We start from the raw sequence: 12,828 nt of genomic DNA, 5'->3' as shown, positions 1-12,828 counted from the left end.
ATGCAGTGACATATTTGGCATAGAAAGTTTATCTATTCCAACCATGTATGAGAGGCAGTGGTAAATGGGAGTAGGTAGTATATAATGGTAACATCTAGTGCAAGGAGAGGACTAACACCCCAAGAGGGGTAGCTATGTGCATAGGTCACTGACTTTGGGGGGGGGGGCTGATAACATAAGACCAGGAACAGTGATATTAAAATGTCACCCTTTGTATATACTTAATAGAGTATATTGGTAAATAACACTTGAAGTCGGGGAGGGGGAGGGGACAGAGATGACAACAGCAAAATTCATTAGATCAGCAGCAAGGCCAAAGTGGTCATCTATCTTTCCTACTTAAATGTGCCTGCTTCTCCATGCTCAAATAAGCATCAATGCCACATAAAGATATGGATGCCTCTGACAGCAACATTTTAAGCTGGGGCATTTGGCCTACTTATGCTGTCAGACTAAGTACCCTTAATGCTGGACTGTGTTATCACTATGAGTGTGCTATAGTGCATGTGTTTGGGTAAGTGTTCTTTCCACAGGGCATGCCTGCATTTTCAGGTGTGCCCCCATTAATTTATACTTGCTCCATTGCTGATAACAGTGGATACTCTGATTTATTTGAAGTGTGGAGCAGTGAATGAGTCTGACAACAAAGGCCCGTTGCTTTTCTACACTGAATATGCAAATAACAAAACATGTGAGTATGTTCTTGGAATCAAAACCATGTTAACTAATGAGAAAAGCTTGGAACAGTACCTCAGTCTGAAAGTAAATTGGTTTCAGAATCTGACTCTTGCATTGCTTCCTTTTCCTTTCTTAACAAATAATGCTCTGTGTATGACATTATAGCATGCTATATTAATTAAAGCCAGTGATGTCAAGTGGATTATGAAATCAGAAAAGCATGATGAAGGCTGTCACTAGTATTTAAAAAATAACTAAATATACAGCTACAATTAGTCAAACACTAAGACTAAATCCACTGGTTCTTGTAATTAGAAATTAAAATGTTTCTTCACTTTAAAATAGAACATTAACATTTATTTTTTATTATATGATATAGGCAGTGAAATTAAGCAAATATGAAAATGTAAGTTAATTAAGTGCACAATTAACAGAAAGAAAAAAAAAGGCAGAAATAAAGGAATTAAACAAGAAAGTGCTGAGAGGAAATAATGGGTATAACAAACGTTTACTGGAACTTAAACTCTGATAGTTTGACAAGAAAAGCCCCACCCTCCAAGAAGGATGTACCTTTTTCACAGGTGAAAGTTCAGATGAGTGACAGGAGCAGTCAGACCTGAGTCTGTACCTGAGTGGATTACTTCATACTATACTGGACTTGGATTACCAGAAACAGCTTCAGGACTGTTACATGTACATTGGGAGGCTGCCACAGGTTGAATTCCAGGATAGAAACTGCACTTAGGAGCTTGTTAAGTAATCTGCAGTTTACATACACATGAAGCACACATATGCTGTGAACCGGAGTGAGTCAAAGACTTCAAAGCTTGGGAAATCAGGAAGTTCACCTTTGAACGAGAGAGAAGTGAGAAAATCAGCTGCTGCAGTAGGTAAGATACTCAAGGGATTCCTGACAACAGCACCTTTTATAATAGAGCGACTTCACAGAAAAAAGCTGTAAGAGTTCTTTAGTTTTTTTTTTTGCTACATTGTTTTGTGATAGCTTTTCTATAATACTTTACCTTACAATCATTAAAGCACTGAGTTTTTTACAGAAAATGGTAATGTACACAGAGGGAAGAAGGGTGCCACCACTCAGGAAGGCTGTTCAATTGCTTTTTTCATTTGTCTTTGAAAAGTAAAATGTGGTGAGATAAGGGCCAGGTCTCTTCCTGTTCTGTATGATGTTTGCCATTTTGTGGGCATGTGTGTGTGTGTATGTATGTATGTATATATATATATATATATATATATATAAAAAATTTTTTCAAATGTGTTATCCATATATGGTAATATATACACAGGTGTATAATGTGTGCCGTGTCAAAGATGTTTATAAGGAAATAAAGGAATAATGTGTGCATCTTTCTGTAACAATATACGTAGGGTGATATTAATGGCGTATCATGACAATATATGAATAAATAAAATCATACGGTGTCCATCTCAGTATTTGGCAGCAAAAGTAATAAGTGGCTAGGTAAGTGTGTTTGCTGAGGATATAAAACAATACATGTATCATTATGGGCACAGAATTTAACTCAGTTGAAACAAATGTTTAATGAAAAAAGACAACTTATACTTTGAGTTTACGCCATTTCCATGTATTAAAATAACAGTGGATGGTTCCAGATAACATGTAAAATGATTTGTATTTAAGGTTCTGCACACTTTAGAGAAAACAATTCAGTGAGGATCTGTACACAAGAAAATAAGCAAGTAGATATCTATTTAAAGATCCATTATGTCAAAGATAAAAGTAAAATATGAGGAAGACAGGATATCAAAACTTGAAATCAGGTGGTGAGCAGAAATTAGCTGAAACAGAGAACTGAATTGAAGTGCAGGAACTGCAGGGAGTACTTTCAGGCGTGTTATTAATGCTCTTGCCTGTAAAGAGATGTGGAAGACTAAAAACATGATTGCAGTCCAATAAATTTAAGTACCCACAATGTTTTGCCCAGGCTTCCACACTGGGAGCTAGTAAATAAGCTTAGCTAGACCACAAGGTTATAACTTACACTACTGAATATGTAACAAGCTTAAGAAATGAAGACAGTGTGATGAAAAGTGCAGGTACCTTGATGACAGATAGAAGGTTCGAGTGCAATTAAGTTCCTGTCGTTGTCCTTATCTGTACACCTCTGCATCATCTTGGGTGTGACACTGGAAGCAATGTAGCATAATGTTTGTCACTGAGCTACATAGCTGTGGTCCTGGATTGACAGTGGAAAGGGGTCAAATGGACCACAGCCCTTCATGTGGACCTACCCATGTGGCAAAATAAACACAGTATATCACTGATGAGCAAGAAGAAAATGGTTTCCATTTATAAGTGACAGCTACAGTATTGAAGACAACAGTAAATAGGTTAGACAAACTAATAAAAGAAGAAAAGCAGCTCACAAGCAGGCCAAGGTGTCCACAGTACACAAAAAAACACAAAATCCATCAAGAAAAGCACCGGAGAAGCTAAGAAAGTTCTTTTTTAGTGTAGTTAAAATTTAACGTTCACTATTTGTCCCAAAGACTTCATCAGAAATCTGATGAAGTCTTTGGGACAAATAGCGAACATTAAATTCCAGGTTAGACAAACTGATGAGGGGACTTCATCTGGTGTTAGAAAAGGACTAAACTTAGGCAGTTAAAGTGCAACACAATGAATACAGCAGGATTCCTCACCTACATTACAAAACTCCCATGCTGAAATATTCAGTGGGAGGGTAGACATAGACCACTAGTAGAGAAGGTTGGGAGACTTAATAGACTCATATCAAGCAGTTTCATTGTGAACAGGCAAGATGCAGTAACAGTGGGTGATGAGTGGTAGGGATAAAGGTTTAGTAGTGGGGCAATTCTGTTCCTTATCTTCAGAAATAATTTTGTAAAAGGTCTGAAAGGAATAATATGCTTTTTACTGACGACATAATATCAACATCTCAGGAAGGGCAGAAAGTATGGAGTGGAAACTGTAAAGCCTGGATAACTGGTTTAAAACATAACTGGTTCAATTCAATGCAAAGTATTGTATATGAGAAGTGAATGTCCAGGATTATAACTCACAGTCTGGAGGGAAAGCAGTGATAGTAACAAAATAGAAAGGAGTCCAGAGTAATGACATTGGATGACTCAAAACAATCATGAAGTATAAAATCCAGACAAGGGAGTACGGCAGAATGTTAGAATGCATAGTGAGAGGCATGCCTTGTAGAAAAAGACATATTGTTAGCCTTCTTTATACACAGTAATAAGGATCCTTTTAGAGCATTTGTGCTTATTTGCAAGGGTGTCACGTGAGTAAAGATAGTAAGAGAAGACCTCTCTGGTAGAAAAGAAGCATTTAGATGCATCAAGGAAATCCTCAAGTACAACTATGTTTCATTTAGGTATGTATGTATGTATGTATGTATGTACATATGCATTTACTTTATTTATTTACTTGTTTATTGGTTGGTTAGGGTAGAGCTCTGATTTCAGTGAACCACTTTCAGGCTCATCCTGGGGTACACAACCACTGGTACAATTCTAAGAAAGTATTGCATTAGCATTACATATCATAGGTTCATAGGTTGGTACTAGGCTGTCAGCCCTAGGGCCTATACAAGCCTAGCCATAACAGTTCCCTGGCTATTTCTTCCCACACTATTTACTTCCCTGGACCCCTGTCTAGCAGGGTGACTGACGTGATCCCCGGGGTGAATTTCCTTTCTCCCATCCATTCATCAAGGTTCCTTTTGAAGAGGGTCAAAGAGGCACTCTGTTTGACATGTATGGGCAGTCTATTCCAGAGTCTGGGGAGTCTCTGCATCAGGAACCTATCCCTCCAGCATGTTTTGTTTATTGTGATGACAAGGTTTAGATCCCTGGAGCGTGTGGCTCTGTGGGATTGGGATTTCTTTAAGTATAGCATGTCCAACAGCTCTGGGTTTGACATGGCCTCGTATGTTAAGCAGAGATCGCCTCTGAGTAGACGATATGCGACAGAGTATAGCTGGAGTTTTTTAAGGCAGTCAGCGTAGGGCATCTGCTTTAGGCCTGTGATTCTTTTAGTGAGGTATTTCTGCGGCCTTTCCAGTTGTTGCAAATGTCTTGAGAGGTACATACCAAATGGGGCGTTGTACTTTATAATGAGTCTAATGAGGGATGAGTACAATGGGACAATGACCTCCTTTTTTCTGGATGAAAAGCCCTTAGTGATGAGGTGTGCCACATAGAAGGATTTCCTGACTGTTGTGGCGATGTGGTTATCAAAGGTGAGACCACTGTCCACCTGTGTCCCTAAGTCTCTTGTCACACTTTTGGTGTTTAGTGTACTGCCACCTATGTGGTAATTCATGGGTACATGTTTTTTCCCAAAGGGGATAACTATACATTTCTTGACATTGAGCTTGAGCCCATGGCTCTGGCACCAAGCATCTGTTTCTGTAAGGCCCTTTTGTAGAGTATCCACATCATTTGGGGATTCAGTAATGGCTCCCAGTTTGCAGTCATCTGTGAACTTTGTTAGCCAGAGTCCCTTAGTGTTGGCCTGTACTTCAGAGAAGTAGATGCCAAACAAGTGCGGTCCCAGGACTGAACCCTGAGGTACTCCACTTGTCACTTGTCTGGAGCTGGATTTGGAGTCGGCTACTTTTACATTGTGGGTTCTGTCAGTAAGCCAGTTGGAAACCCATTGGGTGATGTAGGAATTAATGCCCAGCTTAGTAAGTTTATCTATGATTCCAGCATGGGGGATGGTGTTAAAGGCCTTAGCAAGGTCTAGATAGGCTGTGTGGACTACCTTACCCTTGTCCATGGCTCGGGAGACAAATTCAAAGAAGTCAATCAGGTTCAGGAGACAAGATCGGCCCTTCACCAACCCAAACTGGGTGAGGTCCAGTGTTTGAAGGTTGCCAATGTCTTTGTTTATAAGTTCCATGATAATACACTCCATGTCCTTGCAGATAAGGATCGTCAGACTGATGGGACGGTGGATCCTCCCTTGTGGAGTGGGATAACTGTAGCTCTGCACCACTCAGTGGGCACGAAACCTGAGGTGAGGCTATGATTAAACATGACACTTAGGTGATGTGCCAGTTCATATTGTAGTTCATGTAGTACATAGCCCGGGATGTCATTTGGTCCCATGGATGCGGTATTCTTAGCTTTGGAGAGTGTGTTTTTTTACCTGTGTGGCCGTTATTACTGGAATTTGGCAATCTTCCGGTATTGAAATGGGCAGTTTAGGGGGTGAGAGGGGGGTGAAGTTGGCACTGAATCGCTCTGCCAGGATATTGGCAATATCCTTGGGATCAGTATATTTAATGCCATTATGTTTTAGCTCAGAGTAGATCTGAGCATTGCCATTTAGATTCTTAACATAGTTATAGAATGCCTTGTGGTTGGCTTTGGAATCTTTGGCAATTTTATTTTCGTAACTAGCTTTGGAGGATTTTATGAGGGATCTCAGTTTCTTACTGAGGCTGGTAAAGGGTTTTTTTTTTGCATCCTGGGATTTTCCTCTTTTCTACAACAGTTTCTTCCTTTTGTTGTAAAGTTTGTTTATGGCAGGTGACCACCAGATTGGCTTCCTTTTTTTGGAGGAGAGCATCTTGGTTTCTATATGGGATAGCACGATTCATGCATGAGTTGATGTGCTCGTACAGTGCCTTAGTGTAGGATTCAGCAGTCAAACTTTCAGTTCCCGTCTGCATGGGTGTCATGAAGTTTGTCACTTTTGACTTGAGTAACATGAAGTTGGCTTTGGAGACGTTTTTTATGGAGGTTTCCTTACTGGGGAAGTAACATTGAGTTAATGTCAGTGTTACTGCAATTACATTTTTCTTGCATGTTATTTACACATTCTTATTATAGAAAACTTAGTCAAAATATTCATGTCAATGAAAGATATAGTGGGGAAGGGGACAGAGGGATAGGATGTCCTTGAACCTGGAGAAGATGGGGTTACTGGGGGTGTGAACTAAAACACAATTGAAAAGTGAGAGATGTGTATTTTCAAAAAAGAATGAGGGCACTATTTGAAGCTATAAGATGTAGGCCTTGGGAAGGAGTAAAGAATGCATTGTTCACAGAAATGGGTTTATATTATCTCGCCGAAATGGCAGTACAGCGAATGCCGTTTCAGCGACACGTAAACATCTGTCTACTACTTCCACAAACAGCCAGAACATAGATTTTTTTTCCAAGGGAAAAAAAATCATTAGTCCAACCATACATGAAACACCATACCTAACATTACAAAGTGGGGGGCTTTGCCCCCTACACCACCCAATGTGGGGGGGATGTGCCCCCCCACACCCACCTAACTAAATATGCAAAAAAACACAGTGTAAACTCAGAACTGAAACAAAAGCAGTTCACAGACTCCAATGGCAGCAAACTAGTTTAAGGAACAAACATTTTATGTGGCAATTCAACCTTCTAGGTTTGTTCCTTAACCTGGTTTGCCACCTAATTATATATAACAACTCCAAGATCACACTACAGTGGGGAAAAGGACAATTACATGGTGACGGCTAAGTGATTTGTTTTCCCTTGGAAAAAAATGGATGTTCTGCCCATTTGTGTAAGTGGTGGATCGATGTTTGTGTGTCCCTGAAACGGTATTCGCTGTGTTGCCGTCTTGGCGATATAATATAGACCCCACAGAAATACAGTAAACTCTCAGTTAACTGGAACTCAAACAACCAGCAAAAAAAAAAAATCGAAGAAATACAGTATAGTATGAACAATTAAATTTTCATAAGTTGCACTTTCTGTTTCCCCCAGCCAGGCTTTTAATTACTGTATTTCAATATTAAAATCATATCAGTACAGTGTTTATGGTATGGTATGGTAGTATAGGATGCAATATTAGTGAGGCCTATTTTTAACAGTAACTCTCAAGCAACCAGAAACTACAGTTATCCGTTATCTACCTATCCCCATGGGTGCTGGTTAACTGAGAGTTTACTGTAGTCATTTTGCTGAGGCATGATGATCAGCTTTAGTAAAGGCTGTAGATCATACAAATTCTGTCACGTTTGACTAGTGTGTTAAGAGTGGGATATATGCTGTATGATTTGAAGGATCTGTGTCTTAAATAGATAAAGGAAACAGGCAGACCTGCACAAGACAGTAATTGCTGGCAAGACATGGGAGAGGATAATACTAATACCTAAAAAATTGGATCATGCCGCAAGTGTAACAGGGTTATTATTTTTGAGATGCAGATAAAAAAAGCAATAGCAGTGATACAGAGTATAAGCCACATCCGTAGTAACTGAGATGCCATATTTGAAAACTGTGTGTGTGTGTGTGTGTGTGTGTGTGTGTGTGTGTGTGTGTGTGTGTGTGTGTGTGTGTGTGTGTGTTTGTGTGTACCAGCTATAATGTCATATATCAGCAATTTGTGTGCCATATTTTTGATGAACAGAATCCCACAAGGAAATAGATAGAGGGGAGATGAGTTAGTAAAAGGAAAAAGTGGTAATGCAGAGCATAGGCCACATTGGCAGAAACTGAGTTGCCACACTCATAGTGTGTGCGCGTGTGTACACATGTGTTTGTGTGTGCGTGTCCAAAGTGTGTTTGTGTGTGTGTGTGTGTGTGTGTGTGTGTGTGTGTGTGTGTGTGTGTGTGTGTGTGTGTGCGTGTAATTTATTTTCCCAGCTACAGTCTCAAATCTCAGCAACTCATGTGTAGGATCATACCTCATTACCAGTGGTCTGGCTCAACAGGACAGACTCGAGTGACAAGTTCTCTTTCCTGGGGGTGGGGGTGGGGCTTGTATTTGCTGCCTGATAAGCAAGACACCCATTTAGGTGCCCCTCACCAAGGAGTACCATTACAAGCATGGTCTGCAAAAGAAAACAAAAGAGCAGTCACATGGATAGCACAGTGTTAAAAAGAGAGAGAGAGAGAACAGCCACGTAGATAGCATTGTTTGTTAAAGAGAGAAAAAAAAGAATATTCTAATAACCAGGAAAAGCCTTAGCACCGCAAATTACAAGCATTTTCACACTGATTCCTATTCTGAAGATTGCTAGACTGGTAGACCCTGGCTCGGAAAAGAAGTCAAAACATCTGATGAAGTTCAAAAGCTTTGTAGTGCAGTCTGCAATAGAGCTTCACACAGAGACCTAAAAGTAGTTGACAGTGGGACAAAAAGAATTAAAAAAAATAAGGAAACCATTAAAGATGACATACAATATGCAAATAGCCAAATGTAAGATATGGATCATTGCCCTAAAGAATAATGGGAATATTACAAGCCTAAGATCACACAAATTTAATTACTAGATTTTGCAGACACTACAATCTCTTGTCATTCCTTACATTCTCTTGATGGAGCTGCCATTCATTTTGAATTTGACAACATACACTGTCTGACCTATCTAACTGCACACCTTTTCTCTCTCCATCTTATCCCACTTTACTGTGACTATTTTTTTTTCTTTTACTTCTCTAGTCCTCTCTTTCGTTTCCACTGAGATACCTTTACAGTGTGTACATAATTTGGAATCCTGTGACTGCTCACGTGCAGAACAAAGAGGGGTTTGGATACATGCTGTAGATACATTTGAAACTTCAGCCTTGAATTCTCATCTGTAATAACATAAAATAGAAAAAAAAGAGTCAATTACCCTTGAAGGAATGGAGAATGTTAAAAATGTCTATAGAGAAATGTTTGGTGGGTTGTGGGAGAAGAGAAGTGAGAATAAGAGATTATACAGCTATTTTGGTGAAAACACACTTCTGTGTCTCCACCTTAACTTCATATCTGCTTGAGATCAAGTATGTTTTATATATATATATATATATATATATATATATATATATATATATATATATATATATATATATATAATGTGTGTGTAAGAATCGTCTGATCCCTTTATTTCTCCTTAAAACATACTAAGAAACCAGAGCTTTTCTTCTATCACCTTAAAAGACAAGGTTTACATGCATAGGTTCCTTGGTCCACTAGTAAGAATAATCTGATCCCTTTATTTCTCCTTAAAACATACTAAGAAACCAGAGCTTTTCTTCTATCACCTTAAAAGACAAGGTTTACATGCATAGGTTCCTTAGTCCACTAGTATGGACTTTAACAGACAATCTGCACAGGTTTAGTGGGCCTTCTGCTGATTTTCTCCATTCTCCCATTTATTTTTGAGACATTGGCTTCAAGAGATACTACAGTACTCATAGTGGGGTTTTTTTTGTGATGTACACTGGATTCCCACACGATACCCTTTTTAACTGGGGGAAGGTCATATACAAGTCACCCACTCTACCTAGAAGTACCTTAATGATAAGAAGAGCCGGGGAACTGTCATAGATGGCAACACACAACTGATGGAGAAAAAAGGAGAAAGACATACTGTGGACTTCTAGCTGACATTTCAATGGTGACCAGTGGTAATAAATGTCCAATTTTGAGCAATCATCCCTGGACATGAATAGTTTATGTGCATACCTATTTGACAAAGAAAAAGATCCTGAAGTCTTGACCTTCCAGCTAGGGGATGAACCACCAAGTGCTTACCATGGGGCACCGTGAGTAAAACTTCCCAGCCATGCATGAGGTAGATGTCTGGCACCATAATACTTCCCAGCCATACATGAGGTACATGTCTGCTTAATACTTCCCAGCCATACATGAGGTACATCTGCTTAATACTTCCCAGCCATGCCTGAGGTAGATGTCTGGCACCATAATGCTTCCCAGCCATGCCATACATGAGGTACATCTGCTTAATACTTCCCAGCCATGCCTGAGGTAGATGTTTGGCACCATAATGCTTCCCAGCCATGCCTGAGGCAGATGTCTGGTACCATAATACTTCCCAGCCATGCCTGAGGTAGATGTCTGACACCATAATACTTTCTAGCCATGCCTGAGGTAGATGTCTGGTACCATAGTACTTCCCAGCCATGCTTGAGGTAGATGTCTGGCACCATAATACTTCCCAGCCATGCCTGAGGTAGATGTCTGGCACCATGCAGTACTTCAGAGGAGAGCAACTGCAGGTTTAGTTCCTTGGCTAACAACAAGCAAAACAGCAAGAGTGGGACAGAAATTATAATCTACTTTTTCTTTTTCCAGACTTTTCTGGTATTGCTCAAGCTTGCATGTAGTATATTCTTGACCGCTGAGTTTCAAGAGATACAAAAATATACTGGAATGTTCAGAGAGTCCCAAAATCGGACAGAGAATAAGACAATGTTGCACATTTCTGGCTTTCCATTCATACATAATATCTCCCACCATTGATTTGTTCAAGTGAGTCTCTGTGACAACTCAAAGTGTCAGAAATAAAAAAATGCTCTTCGTAGTAAAAATGACCCATGGTCCTAAGTCCTACAGTACAGGCTGTTAACAAAGCTCCACAGGGCTTGACTCCTCACAGCTGTGTATAAAGAAAGATTGGAATTTGTTCACACTTTGGTTATTCTAAAGTCACATGCATAGACGGCTTTAGGTACCAATGAACCCTGAGGCTGCTGAGGGCCTCCTAGTCCAGGAGGGGCCCTACAACCACAGCAAGATATCTTATTTGATATTTTGTAATGTCACTCAACCCGACAAATGCTAGTACAACAATCTTGTGTAGTTAAAAAAGCAGGTGGATAATAATATCTCTTATTTATATCACCTTTAAATTTGAAAGCTATCTCTGGTTATAGTAACACTACATTGTCAAATAACAGACTTCACAATTTCATTAAATATTTTGCCATTGATAGTACTCTTATCTTAATTAAATCATGCTGGTGGACATTCTGTCCGCTAAAACTAACATCCTAGTCAGTTTTAGGCACCTGCAATACCCATGACTGCAAGTGGGGGAGACCTTTAATCATTGCTGACTGTGTGGGGGTCCCACAAGAGCTGCTGCTGGTTGGGGAAAAATTTGGAGAAAAAAAAGTATTCATTTTCTGGTTATGCTCTTTAACTGAAACAGGGTTGTGATATGATCCTGTTAGGATAAAGCTGATAGTCAGTGAATGAACATGAATAAGGTAAGCATTAGAGATTAGCACCCCAGAGTAACTGATCTCAGTGCTTACCTTGGATTTTAAGAAAGTCTGATGCTTCTGACCATCAGGGGTGCTCTTCTCTTTCAGGCAGTTTTATAAATACTGGCAGAACACTAGATACTATAACTCTTAACTTTTTTGCCCAAGAATTCTGGGCAAAGCTAAAAACAATAGCAGAATAAAGACTTCAACATTCTCAAGAACACATTTTAAATATTATTCTAATTCACTTAAAAAGTTAACAGAATAACACATTTGAATCAACATGCATTTTTGAGCAATATGAAGTATGAAACTTTGATAAATGGTGTTCACTTGCTCAGGATATAACAGACGAACATTCATAGGTTCTGTTCAAGCAGCTTTATTATGTACAAACACATCAGGAATGAGGCAATAACTTTTAACTTAGATAAACTTGTAAACAAACTGACTCTCTCTTTCATATATGCTCACTGTCTGGCAGCACTCTCAAAATGGCACTGAAGCTAGCATGCGCTTGCTACTTACATGCATGTGCTATCCTTGGAAATGCTTCTTAAAGGTACAACACACATACATATTCTACAACTGGGTTTATTGACTGGCTATTAGGCTCCCTATTGAAATGTTGGCACTCAAAATGCCTGGTGCCAACACTTCAAAAAAATAGATCAAAATTCCAGGAGAAGAGTGAATCTCAAACATCACCCTTCCTTAAATTTCTTTTTTTTGCAGTGGGTAAGCCCCCCTCCACCACCACATCCCTAAACTTATATATACCAACTCTAATATCGCCATGCCATATCTCTGAAGAAAGAGAATATTCCTAGAAATGTCCATCTTGGACTCAGTATGTGCAAGTCTGTTTTTTTTGGCCATTCAGGCTCTATATTACAGGACTCACTCTAAAGGGTCCCGACATTTCAAGTGGTTACCCTGTTTGTAATCCTAAATGATTTACCAACAAATCAAAGTTTTATGTGAGGAAGACAGTAAAATTATGAGGCAAAATCATTGACCGTCTGTGAAATCAGGAACAGTGATAGGTATGTTTTACTCCTCAATGAAGTAAATAAAAGAGACTTAACCCTGTTTGCTAATTGCTGAACATCAGTCACTGATGTGGTGTAACAGCACCAGTGT

The 12,828-nt window shown here is 39.4% G+C and overlaps 1 protein-coding gene across 1 annotated transcript in view; it reads left to right on the top strand.

Annotated features, from left to right (window-relative positions):
- Nucleotides 1–1,293: 1,293 nt before the first annotated feature.
- The window catches only part of TMEM125 (transmembrane protein 125), a 193,958-nt gene continuing 182,423 nt past the window's right edge, over nucleotides 1,294–12,828 (top strand). Inside the window, exon 1 of the mRNA XM_044085752.1 lies at nucleotides 1,294–1,568. The gene's annotated coding sequence lies outside the window, so the exon portion shown is untranslated. The remainder of the gene's footprint in view (nucleotides 1,569–12,828) is intronic.

Source organism: Protopterus annectens, chromosome 10.part0 (assembly GCF_019279795.1).
Source record: "Protopterus annectens isolate FY-2018-M chromosome 10.part0, PAN1.0, whole genome shotgun sequence".
Taxonomy (NCBI): Eukaryota; Metazoa; Chordata; order Ceratodontiformes; family Protopteridae; genus Protopterus; species Protopterus annectens.
The sequence above is the reverse complement of the archived record's forward strand: the minus strand, read 5'-3'. Positions and strand labels throughout refer to the sequence as shown.